Source organism: Tachypleus tridentatus, chromosome 6 (assembly GCF_004210375.1).
Source record: "Tachypleus tridentatus isolate NWPU-2018 chromosome 6, ASM421037v1, whole genome shotgun sequence".
Classification (NCBI taxonomy): domain Eukaryota; kingdom Metazoa; phylum Arthropoda; class Merostomata; order Xiphosura; family Limulidae; genus Tachypleus; species Tachypleus tridentatus.
In genome coordinates, this window is record NC_134830.1 from 113,889,599 (window position 1) to 113,907,324 (window position 17,726).

Genomic DNA, 17,726 nt, shown 5'->3' on the forward strand with positions numbered 1-17,726 from the left:
GTTTTTGTGACCCTCAACACTGTCTAGTACTAGTTTGAAATTTCCATTAAAGCTGAGTTAATAGCCTCAGCAAACAAGCCAGCCCTACCCTATTTAAATGTAAACCATCCATTCTAAAAAGATCCATTCTTCCACTGAATTAATCCATCCCACAAACCCAAACAGCCTATCTGCTTATCCTTACATATTAACCTTAGCCCAACATGTAGCCCTAGTGACTTAGAACTTCATTTCCACAGTCAGTTTTAGGCATTATCACTAACAAAATTAGGTTATGGCTTTTTTCTTTATATGACTTTATCAACTGTATGTAGTTATTAATAAGCTCCTCTAACATACTTTTCCGTACATATCAATAGCCCCTGTATTCATCAAAAACTACATCTCTGTTAGCCTCCTTTATTATATTTCCTGCTCTGTCAGTTATATCCTCCACCTGTGTAGCATAATCTAATTCTTTTCTCCCCATGGACAATCATGTCTATATACCTCGTCATGGAATAACTTTTAACTTTTACCTCCTTGTCATCAACATCCTTCTCTGACCTTTTTGTTTTTCTTTCCTCCAATCCTTCTTCACCTGCAGCAGACAAGGGCTGAAATTTGTTGCTAAGCAAAAAAAAATCATTATAACTAAATTCACTACTTTTACTCTAATAGTAAAAACGTCATTAAGACCTACACAATCTTCCTATTGAGCCATTTGTATTTAACAAAAATAATCATATAATGGGATCTAGATGTGAGTAAACAAATAATTTCATACAATATCTATTTTAGTTATGCTTTAATGCAACAACAGAGTCTCACGAACAACTGGTGTATAGAGTGATATAATACTTTTGTTTTATAAATATTATTGAAAACATTGAGTGAATAAAGCCTGTACCTGAATCAGACAAATATCCAATGGTAATTGTTGTTCAGTACTCATAAAAGTTTAGAAGAATATGGAAATGTGTTTCTTTTTTATCTCTGTAACAATCACAAAACAAGTTTGCATCTGACGAAAAACTGCATTGAGTGAACAAACCATCAAAAGTTGGAGGAACCAGTTCTGACACTGATGACAATGTAAGGCTTAAAAGAATACATGCATATGTGAAAACTCGTTCTTTCTTTTCCAATACTTCTGTCAGTTCCATATGCTGTAGTCTAATTTTCACTTACTGCTACACAATATTGTGTTAAAAAAATTTCTAATTACCCTTACTCTAAAAAGGTTAGAAAATTTATATACATGAATATTATAATGGATTTTCACTCTGTTATGCATAATTATTATTTTACCAATTTTTCTGTGTTTGCATTTCAAAATATAAAAAGAAATATTTTGTTAATCCATCATTTTTCTTAAAACACACTCTTTTAAAGTTAATACAACTGTTAGCTTTAATTAACTAACCAATCACTCAACATGATAATTTGTTGGATCTAGGTGTATTTGCTTACATTCACAGGTACCACTCTTACGTGATTTATTTTGTCAGTGACTTCCTGCAAAACTGATTAGAAATTGCAATTTTTAAATTTTCTCTTTAAACATAAAAGTTTGAATTAAATGAATATGTTGCTGAATTATAAAATGATATTCTCTCTTTCATGCAACTATCTACTTCAGCTCAAATTAATTCGCTGATTATGGTCCTCATTAAGATATTAAAAAGTTCCAGACCAGATAGAAGTCACAGTATTGTTTGTAAAACCTTTGCACATTGATAATTACTTGTCATAATCATTATTGCAAATTGTGATATTTTTATGTATTAAAAGATAATCGTATTGGAAAATAAAACTGTGTGTATCAGTCTTGTTGGTAAGTATCCTAGATTGGATAGATATAGACATTTATTTAACTTTTAAATCTAAATTATCATTTACCTCAGCATCTGGTTAATTGAAATAAATATACTTTGCATAATTGCACACAACCACTAAAACCCTTAGGAAATTGGTATAAGTGATCTGTGACAAATTCAGAGCACCCATAACATGACACTCCAGACAGCTTCTAAGACACGTGAGGTCAGTCAAGAATAGACAGCTCGCTAGCTTATGTGAAGTGTAACAATATTAACTGAGAATTAATATGTCCATTGGTGGATCTGGACTATCGATAAAATATTCAGTTTCAGACCAGAAAGAACACTGAATATTTTTGTTTGTACAATTTTTAAATATAAATCATTATTTTAATCACCATTTGTGTTAACCTTTATTATAAATTGTATTGTTGTTTGTAAATTAAAATACATTTGTGCTAAAAAAGAAAATTGTGTGTATCAATGTTTTTGGCAAATATAAATTTGACACATATCTACTTTCAAATAACTTTTGAATTAAAATTTTCGGTTTTCTGAAATCGTAATAATTAACACAACAATTCGGAATGTATGTTTTCTTATAGCAAAGAAACATCGGGCTATCTCGTGTTCACCGAGAGGAATTGAGCCCCAGATTTTAGAGTTGCAAATCTGCAGACTTACCGCTGTCTAAGCGGGGGACATAAATGGGGCACTCGTTCAAGATAAATTATAAAACATGACACGGAAAACGAGAAAAGCTATTATGTTAATAAGGTAAGGTTGTGGAATCAGAATTGTTATGCTTTTCTTTAATATATCTTTTATACATTTTGTGAACTAACCTGTTTTTTTTCTTAAAACAACCTTTTCTTTAAAAAAATTCAGAAAAATGCCTATTCTTCATTATTTTTAAGTTTTCCACAGCCTACACAGCGCGCAGTTGCTAGGCATGCTGTTGCTCCATGTCCAAACCTTTGGCATTGGTAGCATTGTGTTACAAACACTGATGGTGTTTTGGTTTCTTCTACTGTGCATTTATGATACCATTATTTATTAGCTGGGTTATTTCTTGGGTATTTTTCGTAACTACTTTAATTAGATTAGTTGTTTTTTTGGTTATGTTAGAAATTATTCGTTCAACTGAAACGTGTTTAATGTTTAGTTCAGTTAGTTCATCCTTTATATCTTCTATGTCAATAATTTGGTGTATCCCCCTGATTACAAGATTTGTGTGTTGGTCTAGCTCCAGGTAAGTGTATAATTATGTTCCCTGTTTTAAAAGCGTCTGAAGGCCATTCTTTCAGTAAACTATTAAAGTCAGCGGGTTCCTGTCCTTGAACGAGGACCCCGCCGTGATACAGACGCTCTATGTTCGTAATGTTAATTTTAGGTTTACACCTGAATATTTCTCTTGCTAGTTGTGGTTGGTTGTAGTTTCCTGGTATGCCTTGTGTGATTATGGCGTTTTTTAGTAATTTTGATATATTTTTTGTGTGTTTCTGTGTTTGTTAGTGTTTTTTTTTTTTTTTTCTTCTGATGTCGTCATCAGAATTTGTTTCGTTTGGTTCCGAATTAGTGTTAGTTTTAATATCCAGAGTGGGGTTTTTAGGATTTACCTTACTAGTTGTTACTTCTTCATTGTCGACAGCAGCAGATATTACTTTTTCTTCAGTTATTTTATATATTTTGTTCTTTTTTTCTCTTAGCTTCAATTGAGAGATATCCACTGGGGAGGCTATAGTTTTTAGTTCTTCTTTAGCCAGTTAAATTAAAGTTTTTAAATTTATATTTTCATCTAGAATTATGCCACATGCATTAAACTTACTTTTTGTTAAACATTGCCTTGATTTTCAATTTTCGAAGACGTTACAAGGTTCGATTTGCCGGTATTTTTCGGCATTTCGGCCGATACTTCATATGATGAATAGCCTAGATAATTATATTATGTAATCGGTTCTCGATAAACTAATTCTTCGTTATAGATTTGCTCAATTTTCCGTTAAAATTTCCTAAGCTCAAAAGTACGTCTCTCTTCTTTCTCTCTCGCCAACAAACTCCCAAGCTCGTTCTGTTAAGAGTTTTACCTAGATTTTAAACTTATATTTATTCAACTTTGATTGGCTAGTAGAGTCACTAGAGTATACCCTTAATGCTTCCTCAGAAAACAAATAATCATCGACTAGTATTTCTTTAATACCCTTCTTATTTCATATCTTCTCATTGATTTCTTAAGTTCTAATATTTTGGCAATTTCAAGCAATTCACTTTTGCTATTTTTTCTACTTTTTCGAAGAAGGGTGATTCAAGAAAACTTGGGTATCAGACGTGATCAAATCTTGTTGGCACTGATAAATGTAGAATGAAGTATTTGTTTGTTTGTTTTTGAATTTCGCGCAATGCTACTCGAGGGCTATCTGCGTTAGCTGTCCCTAATTTAGCAGTGTAAGACCAGAAGGAAGGCAGCTAGTCATCACCACCCATCGCCAACTCTTGGGCTACTCTTTTACCAACGAATAGTGGGATTGACCTTCTCATTATAATGCCCCTACGGCTGAAAGGGTGAGCATGTTTGGTGCGACCGGGATTCGAACCCGCGACGCTCGGATTACGAGTCGAACGCCTTAACGCGCTTCGCCATGCCGGGCCCAGATTGAAGTAAGATTTGAATTTTAATTTAGAATGAATTTTGTCTCTGATTCAGATTTCAGACATGAGCCTCCAGTTTATCATGTTACGTATTATAATTTATCTCGGACGAGCTTTCAACCTATTATGTCACGTATTATGATTTCAAAGAGCCGTTAATTCTAACTTAGAAGTAAATTAAATGTCAATATGTATCAATTTCATGACATTTGCCAACAAGTTTGACATACATGATTTTCGTGGTTAACATAAATATACTTTAATATACAGACAACAATACAAGCTATAATAACAGTTATTACAAATGATGGTTTATATACAAAAGTTTTACAAACAATACCGAGTCTTCTGTCTGGTTTGGAACAGAATATTTTATCGACAGTTAACGACTAGCGAATCAATTCTATGTTGACACACAGGTACACTTCATTAACGGGAAAGTTAAATATCCCTTAACGTGTGAAAATTTTCTGTTGAAGTTACGCGATGTCTTCTCAGAAACATTAAGGTTTGAAGTTAATTCACTGAAGTTAAACACTTTGTAATGTTTGAAATTTATAAACGTTCCTGGTCGAATATCTGTAGTTTTTCAATTCATAAGAGTTTATCACAGTTATATATTTCGAGCCTAATGAAATTAATGAAGAGTAAGTGCATTTTGAAGTTACAGAGACCTGTGAGGATCTTCAATTCGGGGACAATCCTTAAATCTCTTTCAACTATGACTCCTCTAGAAGTATTCAAAGTGGAATGAGGAGTAACCTCAATAAATATGTTTCTTAAGGCCTTTGATGTCAGGAGGAGGTTGGAATACTGTGATGAAGATGTTTCTACTAAGATGTCTCCTGAACGTAGCTTTTTAACCGATTTAGGGGAGCCAGCAAGCCATTCTAAGCCCTTCTGAATGGGGATATCTGCCTCAGAGATTTGTCACTTAAGGAATGCAAAGGTTATTTATGATAAAACTATCAAAAAATTTTAATACATACACAAACATTATCCAAAATTTACAGGAAAAAACTACTTAAAGCCATGTTGAACACGAAATACAAAGAACTACATGACTTACAAAAACAAAAAATGAACCTAGACCATCAACTTCTCTCTTTCTTTGTGAACCTGACGATGACCCGAAGAAGGTCGAAACATTGTTCACTCCTCTACGTAAAAAATTTTATCAACCCAAACGAGCCATTTTTACATATATAGGTGAATAACCAGCATATCAGAGAAACAGAATGATGCATAAAAACGTTTGTAATGGAAAATGGATGCATTTTCTCTGTATTTTTCTGTATAAGCTGAAACTTGGGAAATAAGTTTGAATGTAAAAACCATGAAAGCTAATTTTCATAAATATTAAATGAAATACAGTATTTCTAGTCTGTGTGATCATGAGCTTAGTGATGAAGTGTGTATAGTGGCAACTTTTAAAATGAAACTTTCATAAACAATAACAGGGTAGAGAAGTATAATTCATCACATTAATTGTGTTTTAGGTAACTGAACAAGCTTCAGTTGACTTTGATGAGGAGGAGAAAATGAACGATACCTCTGGATATAACTATGGTAACCATGTCTTTTTTGAGATGGTACACACCTGTACAGTGTACCAGCACCATTTTTCATTTTGTAAAATGGAGAGGAAGGTAACAAAACTAGATATAATTTAAATCGATGTGTGAATTTCCTCCTTTGATCATTTCTTTTGTTCACAAGAAGACCCAAGAGACACCAAAGTAGGAATGTCACAAATAACAAAGTTTAAAATAGTGTGAAAACATATTTTTTGTTTGATCATCAGTGCATCATGAGGTGCGAAGAATTACGTAGGATTAGCATGCCATTAATATGGAACATCCATGGTCACCTGGTCTTAACACCTACAAGACATGATTTCTATCAGTCAATGTAAAGAAGTGGCCTTACTTTAATTAAAATACTTTAACTGGACAGTGGCAGGTGAGAGCCAGCCTGGATGGAAGCAATATTAAGTTTGAAAAGATGCTTGGGACTGGAAAGCTGGTGACCACAAGTTGAGTTGCTCAGTATGTTGTTCTGGCTGTACATTCACTCAGATAAAACAAATCACAAAGTGGACAAAGATGACTGATTTCATTAACTGAACCGCCTTTTTCATGCAAGAAAAAAATATGCACATGCAAGTGAGTCTCAGGGAGTAAATCAATTTCATCTGACATGGTCAGTTGAGGAATTTATGCCAATTTGAGCAGGTGTGCATTTCTCCTCTACTGTTCTTTGATTTTATTGTGACCAAGAGTGCATATCATTTTTATTGTATCTTGAGAAATCATCCAAACCTAAAAAGGAAACAAATTACTAGTTTCTTTTCACCTTCATGAAAAAGAAAACTTTGTGATAAAGTAACCTAAGAAATGGAATTAATGGTGTCTGTGATGGTTTCGGTTTCTGGTCTATCTGTTCATAAGCTATCTGACAACGACTGCCTAGATGCTACACTTCTAATAAGAAAAAAAGGAAGTTGCCTAAAAACTTGAAGTTAAAAATAAATTAGCTCTACACCTTGCCAATAAGAATGGAACTTTTTGAGTAGAAATGAAGGCAGAAATGGAAATTTCTAAAGAATGGGCCAATAATGGAATAAATTATTCTAGTGAACATTGACAGCAGCAGTTTCTGTTTGTGGAAGGAATGTTTCAATTATAAGAAAATCATGGGACATAAAATTGTAGCAAAATTGTTGGTTAAAGCTGAGAAAGAGACCATTGAAAATGTGTGTTTGAAAGCATTATTTAGCAAAAAGTGATTACAACAAGATTTTTTTACATAGTAAATAAGGTAGCAAAAGAAAACCAATCATTTCATTATTTTATTTCTGAAATAGCTTGACAAGAACTAAATTAAATTGACATTGACCATACTCTTCACTCAATGAACACACAATTACTAAATCAAAAAGTAGAATTTCATTGATAATTGACCAGTCAATAACTTCTTTGAGTAAAAAAAAATCTACCTTAATAGCATATGTTCAGATCTGTATCCTTGGTAATGGAATGAACTAACAAGTAAATATGTTTTTGATTTGATTGAACTTGAAAATATTACTAAAAAAGAATTTTTGATTCTTTACTGGACTGTTGCCAGTCTTGTAGAATAAGTGAAGACTACCTGAAAAATTATTGGCATGTGATTGGGCAGTAAAAATGAAGTTAAGAATATGACGATAGACAAATTACTCTTTGTAATTGGGTGGTACTGTGCTAATAACAGAACAGAACTGTCAGTCAGGTAACACTGTAAAATCGGTCTCAGGAATCAACAGATTTAAAGCCTATGTTGATGAATTTTATGTCTTGGATCTTGTGTCACCTAAAAATAGCAGAGAACTGAAAGTGTGCTCAAAGTTGCTGGAAATTCAACTTTTACAAATTGGCCAAATTTTAAGCATTTGATGGGTGAAAACTAATTTCTGATCATTTTCAGCTTTTTTTGGGAAACTATGAAGCATTAGTGCAACATTTTGAAACAGCAAAGTATGATTTAACAAGAAACAAAAAAGAGTAATGTGTATACGAAGGTTTACAGTGAAAAATTATAAGCACAGAATTTCTAATGGATCAACGATTGATGTGTAATACTCTCCAAGAATTATCTGAATTAAGTTTAGAATTACAAGAGCATGATTAAACTTGGAAAAGGTGGATCAAAAAATAAAGATGGTCTTAGCTGAGACCAATAAGACACGGAAAAGGCGAGCCACCTTCTTCCATATCTCATCTGATGTTGGACAAAGGACCAGCATATGAAGGACAGATTCCACCAGAGTATGTACACAATGGATATGATCGGTGACAGTGATACTGGAGAGGTATAAGCGTTCTCCCACTGGTAGGATGTTATGAACAATGCACCAGTTGAAAGCCTGAAGGTAATTATCAACATGGCACATCACTTCCAGACCCTAAACAACATCCCACTGAAGAACAAATTGGTGTTGCTCTATCCTGTGAGTATAGTTCAGGGCAAGCAGACAGTAGAGAGAATTAAAATCCACTGGAATATTATGTGACATGGCATGACAACATCTGATTGCCACAACAGCATCAGCATACCAAGGTGGAGGATCAAACACATTGGTTTACTCAGGCCTGGTGAAACAACAGAATAGCAAGTATTATGCCAATCAGGAAACGGGCCAGTTGGCTACAGGGATGATCCTCCTAAGAAAGACTGAATAGTAGTGAGCAGGAAATGAGAAATACACTTGGTCCAGACACATAGGATGTCCAGTCCTCCCTTGTGGAGCAGCTTAACTAAAAACAACCGAGACACTGCCTCAGTCTTACCACTCCACAGGAAGGTGTAGACATGCTGCCTGATAGTTCATGCACAGCAGTCATTCAGGTCTCATTAATGGCATCAACAGGACAGAGGCCTCAAATAAAGGCTATCAATCCATCCCCCACCTCCTCTGTGAGTCTCCACAGTCCAGAACCCAAAAAAACTTGGGTAAAACCCTGGAATGCGATAAAAAAGGCTTGATGGTCAGAGAAGTGAATCAAAACATCATGAACCTGATAAACCACATCTCTAGCTAGGTACTGCTTCAGGCTGGTTGTCACATAGAAATAGTCCAGACAAGATATGCCCTGACAAGTCCAAATGACAACAAAAACATCCCCGTAAAATGCATGCCAGACATCATGGAAGTCCAACAACACTGATTGCAGAGACTGCATATGCTGATCACCAGAAAGGGGATTTCTCCCAATCTTATCAAGGTGGAGATCTAACACACAGTTAAAGCCCCACCAAGGACAATATCTCCTTGTGTTATCAAGAACGTGTCCAGGGAAGAAAAGAAGATCTTTAATATTCTCCCCTGGACAGGCACATTGACATTAACAAGCTGTACTTTACGACCTTAAGTGATGACATCAACATACACAACCTGCCCTTCAGCATCACTATGTGGTGTGAGGATACTTCTTGAGAAGTTGGGGTTGAGGAGAATTCTCACACCTCATACATGTGTCAAACCAAAAGACAAGAAAGCTGTAAAAGGAAAACAATTCACAAAGGAGAAGTGATCTCTCCTAGAGGCAAAACGAATCTCCTGCAGAAATATCACATTAACCGGAAAGCAGTTTAAGAGAGAAAGTGCACAAAACTGTTTTCTATGGCTATGCATTCCATGGACATTAATAGTAAGGCAGGATAAACCTATCAACGGCTTCAGTGAGATCGATTTACTTCTGCTGCTGCTTTGGTGTTATATCTGGCAGCAAAGGGTCATGGACTCTCTTCAGACTTGTCTGTTCAAGGACAGGAACTTCAGGGTGGTCATCCAATAGGGATAACCACTACATAACCTTAGTATCCCCCAGACTTGAGTCTGGGAGATTGACAGTGTACCTTCAAACAGGTTCATCCAATGAACCTGGAAACTCAGAATATGGGGAAAGTGGACAAGAGATTGGTGAGGGGACATACCACCCAAAAAGAAGAACAGTGAAGGTATCACCAGAGTGGAGAACTGCACTCCAACCAAGGAGGGGCCCAGGCCCCTTCCTGAACCAGCAGAGAGGTTTGAGCATCCTCAGAGTTCCCCAACCTTCCCATGACTAGACAAAGGGGTACAAACCTCCACAAAGGTAACAACCTCTCCATGAACTAACATGTGGCCCAAGTACCCTCATAGAACCCAAACACCCCATGACCTCACAAGGTGGCCTGAGCCTCCTCAGAGGCCCCAACCTCCCTATCACCTGACAAGGGGACCACTTCAGAGGCTCCAATCCCTGTAATTCTCTTTAATCATTTGTAATTTTGTAGTTTGATTTTTGTAGTTTCAGTTTGTTTTTTATTTAAGTACTTGTACATACCTGTATATATTGTTATTTTATGACCTATCAGCCATTGCTGGCTTACATCACAGAAGTTACAATGACACAGTGCATAGTCATGTTATGGTATCCAACTATGAATAAACAAATATAGTTATTACATTTATGATACATAAGAATGTTTTAAATAAGTCCGTCATAACTCAAAAACGAAAGGTATCAGCAATTGTCAACAAGATTTTTCAGAATGAGTATCATCAGATTAATTAAAAATATTTAAATTTTTTCATATAGCAGAGAATGTCCTTATTTACTTTGATACGAAATAGCACCAATAATATAAAAAAGTGTATTTACTTTGATGTAATGAAGCCAATATAATATAATGGAATTAATTATTTTTTCATAAAGTGTAGTAGCAAAAATACTGTTGAGAGTGTATGCATTTTTTTAAGCTTGCTAGAAATACAACCAGTAATGACCTGTGGTGTTCAAAATGTAGTATAATGAACAAATATTAATGTTCATACACCTGTCCCACAGTGAATCAGCACTAAAACCCAAGTTTTGATACCCCTGATTGGCACAAAACAAATAAACTCTTGAGTTACTTTATGTTAAATAACAAACAACTCAGACATCTAAGAAACTTGCACTAAAAATGAAAGCTACAAACCAATTTAAAGTTTTTTTTAATATTAAAAGATCAAAATTACACTCCCATTATTACTCACCTGAGATACAGAAAATACATGTTTTTTTTCCCAAATTCTAAAAATACACTTCATTGATAATATCTGGAACTGAACCTGGTGAGCTAAATACAACAACTACTCCATTATTCAGAGGAAAAGTGACATTTGTTTCCACATATAAGTAGAAATACATTTTATTGAAATTTTCATAACCTGGTGAGAAAAGAAACCACTGATTACACTATATATGTCATATACTAATAATTATTTCCACAGTAGCACTGTTCTTTAACTGGTAGGTTTTTTTTCTAAATTATTTGTTGAAAATATTTTAATGGTTAGTCCACTTATTTCTTTCATTTATTCATAATAACAAGAAACCCACTTGTATTCTCAAAATCGCTGGTATGGGTATTAGTACTTTGTTAACCTGAGGATAGCTGAAGAAGGTCAAAATATTATTCTGTACTTTATTTTAATTAAAATGCTGATATCCATACCAGCTGAGACTACATTTTCCATTTATGTTTCTACAAAGTTAAAATTTTAAATACCTGGCCATTTCAATAATTGTCTGTGGGCCAATAAAATTAAAGCAAATCAACTTGTAAAAAACATATCTACTGACCAATTCAACTCATTTTTAAAATCACTCATACATCACAGCTATATTGTGTTTATAATCTAGCTCCACTACACTTGAAAAAATTATACTGTTAAAGGTTTTTACCATGATTGATAGGTCATGGCCAACTGGTGGGCTGCAAAGCAATTTGAGTTGGGCTTCAAAGGTGTTGGAAACTTATTATTTTTGGAAAATTTTGCAAACAGTATGATGCAAACAAAATAATACCTCATAAAATTCTATCAATATATTAATGAAAAATCTTAATAAATTCCCATAGAACTTACACTGAATGTAGTACTGAAAGTATAGTATATTTTATATTAAAAATGGTAGGGTGGAAGAAAAATATCAGTTGATTTACTGTGAAAGTGGCAAAAATGATAACACTTCCTGCAGTGTTCACTGCATTACACATCACCCATTTTCACGACCAGGAGTCCAGCAAAGAAACTACAAGACAACACTGCCATATGCATCATATTTCTAGAAGTTTTTAAAATGGACTGTAGAAAATTTCTTGAAGTTTGGGTGGGGCATGTAATAAAAAAAGGTTGAGAGGTACTCTTTGAACCAGCGAATTATGGCATTAAATTTGCAGCTTACAAAAATGCCTCTTTTTTATTGTGAAGTTACTTGAAAATCCAACCATCTTAGAATATATCTCTAATTTTAGAAGCATTTTATACCTTTTTCTTAATACAGTTTCAAACCAAATAACTTAAATGGCAATTATTTCATTTTCTGTGTAGGAAATTATATTTTATTGCTAGCATTCATTAATCTGTAATCTTAAAATGGAAAGTTTACTAGAAATATTCTGCAGCTGTGCACTTAGTTACACTATTTTCTTCATATTTACAGTAAAATGTTTTGTACAGCTGAAATGAAAGTAAAGAAAAGAAATTAGAAAATGTAGATGTTTAATTTTTTATTGCAATCTCTGCTCACAGCTTGTAAGTGCTATTTGCATTTCTCATCTCCAATTTTGAAGTGATAATAGACTATGAGAAAAACAACTAGTTAACACCACTCACTTCCAACTCCTGAAGTACTCTTTTATCAAAAAACAGTATGTTTAACTGTGGTATTATAACATCTCTGTAACTTAAAAGGCAAGCATGTTTCACAATCAGAACCCATTGCAAGTTGAGTGCTGAAATCATCAGTCATGCTAGACACAAATATTTAGATGATGCGATAAAATTATGATATTTTTGAAATGAAGTAATTCAGCTTTGGTGGGGGTGGATGAAACAATTAAAAATAACTTATGTTAGCTTTTCATAAAACTGCAAAAATCCATATAAAACCAATGTGCTTCAGTTTTGGAGTATATAAGAAAAAGAACCATTTGATTAAAAGTAGACAAGCACACATACCAAATTTCATCCTTTCTATACTCCTGATAACAGCACTAGGTAACCAGTCATTATTAATGGTTAAGCAGTTTCCATACACAGTAGTATAAGACTTTTAAAGTGGACTGTGTAAGAATGGAAAAAGAGATAAGTTAACTTTTCAATCACACCTTGTTTAAAATATATTTAAATTTTGAGTGTTTGGTTCTTTTCTATTGGTAAGTACAAAGCTACACAATAGGTGATCTGTTCTTTGTCTAAGACAGGCAAACAACTTGATTTGTAATGTTATAAGCCTTCAAACTTGCCACTGAGGGACAATACAAAATACTGTTTAAGAAAGCACAAGTTCCTATCATGTTTTCCTGTCATACATGACATGGGAAACATGGTTGTAACTTAGAGCATGCACAAACAGTGACATTTTCTATTAATAAGTTAGGTGATGCCCTAAGGCTACAAGTACTTTCATACTGAAGTAAAAGCTATGACTGTGTGTTATTGTTGTAATTCCTGAGCACAAATAGCCATTTTCACAGCCTTATATTTGATAACATAAATTACTTTTTGCATCAGGCTCTTATTACAAAATTCATGCACTGTTTCATGGGATAGTACATTAATGGATGTCGGGGTACTCTAAAGATGTTTTGTGTCCTACTATATAATGTCTATTTGTGCCAATTTTTTACTGTCACACAGAGCAGAGATGATTACATGTTTCAGCTTATATGGAAAAGTAATTGATAAGAATCATGATTTATTGATTACCCCTACAAGGTTCTCCAAGAAACTCAGTGTTATCCAAGTATATGTTTTACAAAGTTTCCTTGTTGTGAATGGTTCATCCTCTTGGCATCATACAAAGTTCTTACTTGTTGCAATGAATGTAGTACTCCTTCTGAAGCTCCTAACTGATGTTTAGGGGCCCCATCCAACAGTAAAACAACAGTATCTGCATGATTTTTGTCACTGGCACTTCAGCAATTTCTATGACCACAAAGTATCCATAATTTAGACTATCAACAAACAGACTATCTCTCATCATCTGGTGAGTTAATTTATCTGCATTATCTGGTTCTACTTTGGATGTAGTGGGGTCAGTGGGAATTAAAATACTTTTTTTTTCCTAAATTAATAGCATGTAATTGTAAAATAAATATAACTTGTGGGTATAGTAAAGTTTATATTTGTGCAGTTAAAATGCTGTATTTGAAACTATTATAATCATTGTATGCTTAAAATGATCATAAATAGTACTACGAAATGGAGCTGTATTATATATACGCCCCCACTAGTACAACGGCAAGTCTATAGATTTACAACGCTAAAATCAGGGGTTCGATTTCCCTTGGTGGGCTCAGCAGATAGTCTGATGTGGCTTTGCTTTAATATAAACAAACACACACACACACACACAATGTATATGTAAGTTCAGAGAGTATAGCTATTTTCTCTAAATAATTTAAATGTACCAATTGGTTATGTAGACATAACTGATATGTAGCCCTTAGTTATAAACTTATTAAATCTCTGAAATACAACCTACAGGTGTACGTATAATCCTGAAAAAGGAAATTGTTAAGTGTGACATCCTGGCTCAAGAGATTTTATTACCATACAACTGACAGTGTCATACAATAAAGTTGTAATTCTTATCATATATTTTGGGTTTTGAAATACATAAGCCATTTTAGTGACATATTGTGCACTTGAATGATGAACTCTGTTATGTATTAGAAATGATTTTGTGGTAAGCAAATGCACATTTTATGTTCATTAAGCGAAACAAAAACCATAAAGCCGTCAGTCACTACGTGGTATCAAGCTTATCTAACCAGAGTCCACCATCATACATGTACAAAGTATCTGATTAAGAGTGATCACTCAAGAGACATTTAAGTTTACTATGTATCTATTATTTACATGCTATAGTTAAGGTGATATTACAAGGTATTAGTATTTTTATAATCTGTTCTTGTTCTATGTATAAAATTTACATATATCACAAACAAACTCCTGACTGCACATTTGTGTTTGTATTGCTTATGAAACAATACAACTGAAGGCAGTTAATTCTTTGTTGTGCAATATCAGCATTCAGAATCCACTAATGTTTGATTTGCATATACGATAAAGTGCTCTACACTTTCTGATACATCTGTAACAACATTACTTTGATTCCACTATAACTGACATTAGTGTGCAGAATGAATGGAAAATTATGTTGGGAATAAAGCTCATATTGAAGCTTCAACTAAAATATGTATTTGTGAATGAATACTTGATTACAGTTTTTAAGAGGTTTAAGTTGCATGTCAGTCTTAGTTACACCAGACAATAGTGCAGAACCTAGAAGTGGACCTTAATATGAGAATATTAAGATGAAAATTCATCAAAACTACATCCTTCTTTTTTCATTCACTGACTGTGGCTAATCCATATTTATTGTGTTACTTGTATGACTTTAGGATATTCTGTTCCTTTCTTATGTATGAGGCAAACTTCCCACATATCAGAATAAGTATACTGATTCCAAGCCTTCTATCTTTTCTTCACCTACAGAAACACCAATCAGGGATTTTTGACAGCAGACTGAAATGCTTATCATCAAATAGCAATATGTCATCTGCATGAATTGTATTTTTCTCCCATTGCATCCCTCTTAGGACAAGCTCCATTAATTTCTCAAATAAGATAGATACATTATACAGACCAAATGGTCATGGTATCTAATTATTGTGCAATATCTAAATTGTTTGGCTTACTTCCATCTTTCAGTTCATCTTACAATTAACATTGTACGAACTTTGATATGGTGAACTAATGTGTACCTTCTAGTGTGTAACATATTTTTCCATTTTTCAACAGAAAGACATCAACACACATTCCCACTGTACTTGTTTGAAGATAACACAGTAAACTGGTTTCTTTTCCTTTCCACTTCACTATCATTACTTTGGTTGTGCACTGGCTTCCCACCAAAGCAGGTTGTAATAATCTACTAGGCTGACTTCACTCAACATTATTGTAATTCATTTGTATAAATGCAGATATGTCACTCCCACTCCCTTATTTCTGGGCTTTGAACAACAGATAATACAATGCTTCAGTGCAATTTAATTTTATCATACACCATGACAGTTGGTAACATCTGTAGCAGATTCATCCCCCTGATACCATTACCAGTGCCAGTTTATTTATCAGATTATTTTTGTTCTGTGAGAATCAGCACTGACAGCAATTTAGATTTATACTTTACTGCTGTATTCACACTTATATCCATTATTCAGGATGATACACAGATTGGATATTTCGATAGGAAATTTGACTAACTGCAAGATTCCTGTGCAAGCATGACAGCATCAACATCCATCAAACTCAATTTTGCATCTATGTCTCTCTACAAGATAGTTAAAGTAACACAATGAAGTGAGATTACCATTACAATGTTGGACACAAACAAGATGCTATTCGTGCATAACTTAGTGCCAGAGCCATCTAGTGCTTGGTATTAGCCCTCTTGTGGCTGTCCAGTATAGACAACATTGCATAATTATAGCAGAAACTTCCTTTATCTTGTGGAGAGCCAGCTATTTACATCTAACTGCTGTAACAGCAGTGCTGTAATTGTAACCAAAAGAGCATACCCTCAAGTAATCAAGGTACCTGCATAAATAATTTTAGATATTTTACACTAAAATTATATTAACAAAATTGTATAAAGTAAAATGTTAGTCGATTTCTTTGCAGATATACTAAAATTTATATTCTTGCAAAATGAATTGTCAGCTTGTTATAAATTTCATAAACATAACTAACAAACTTCATGCTTTGATCAAATTCATAAGTATGTATTCCTGACTAATGGATTTAACATTTTTAACTCTTACTTCTGTCATTTGTAATGCTAGTTCCAAAATCTGATTGAAATTTAGTTTTTATTGGAAATTTAAAAGTTTGTTATTTCTAACCTTCAGATCTCAAACTTTATATAGCCTAACACAAATTCTGTTTTATTTTTAACAATATTTCCTTAGTCATTAGTGCCTACACTGCATCATTTTAGAATATATCTATTTAAATATATCACCAGCAATTTGTATTGCCCAATCCTTCTATTTAAGACAGTTTTCTTCATGTAATATTGGTCACAAAAGTACAAATCATATTCAAGTTTTCTCTACATTTTACCTTTAAAAGCAAGGAAGTTTACTTATAATATTACAATGTTTAAGAAATACTTTGTAATTCTCAACAATATCAACTTAAAATGGTTTTTGTTCCATCAGTCATAAACAAACCTTCGCATAAGTGGGAATGTTAGACATTCCTGTAAATCCTACTTTTTTATTGAGTGAATTTCAATTCTGATACAAAATTATTATATTGCATGAAAGCATAATACAATTTTCTTCAAAAATATCCTTAAAGACTTTAGATATATATTTTTGTAAGTGATTTATGCACCTCTATTATAAGTAACAAAAATAATGTTACATTCAAATAAATGTACATTATTTTTCTTCATTTTATTCATATAATAATGCAACCTTAACCAACATTATTATGAGACTTTCACTTACATCCATCAAACTTCACAAAACTACACACAACTAAACATTTTTCAAGTTACTTACCCAGAAGTCCCAAACACCATGAAGTAACATACAACTAAACTTTTGTCAAGTTGTTCTCCAGCCTCTTTCACTTCTGTTACTGTCTGTGAGTTTATATACTGATTCCATTTTATCACATCTGTG

General features: G+C 33.5%; 1 long non-coding RNA gene across 1 annotated transcript; it reads right to left on the minus strand.

The window, feature by feature from the left end:
• Window positions 1–387: 387 nt before the first annotated feature.
• Window positions 388–17,726, minus strand: LOC143254637 (uncharacterized). The gene is made up of 2 exons (XR_013030295.1): window positions 17,604–17,726; window positions 388–609 (listed from the first exon to the last, which is right to left on the minus strand). It is a non-coding gene; the product is annotated as an uncharacterized LOC143254637 (long non-coding RNA).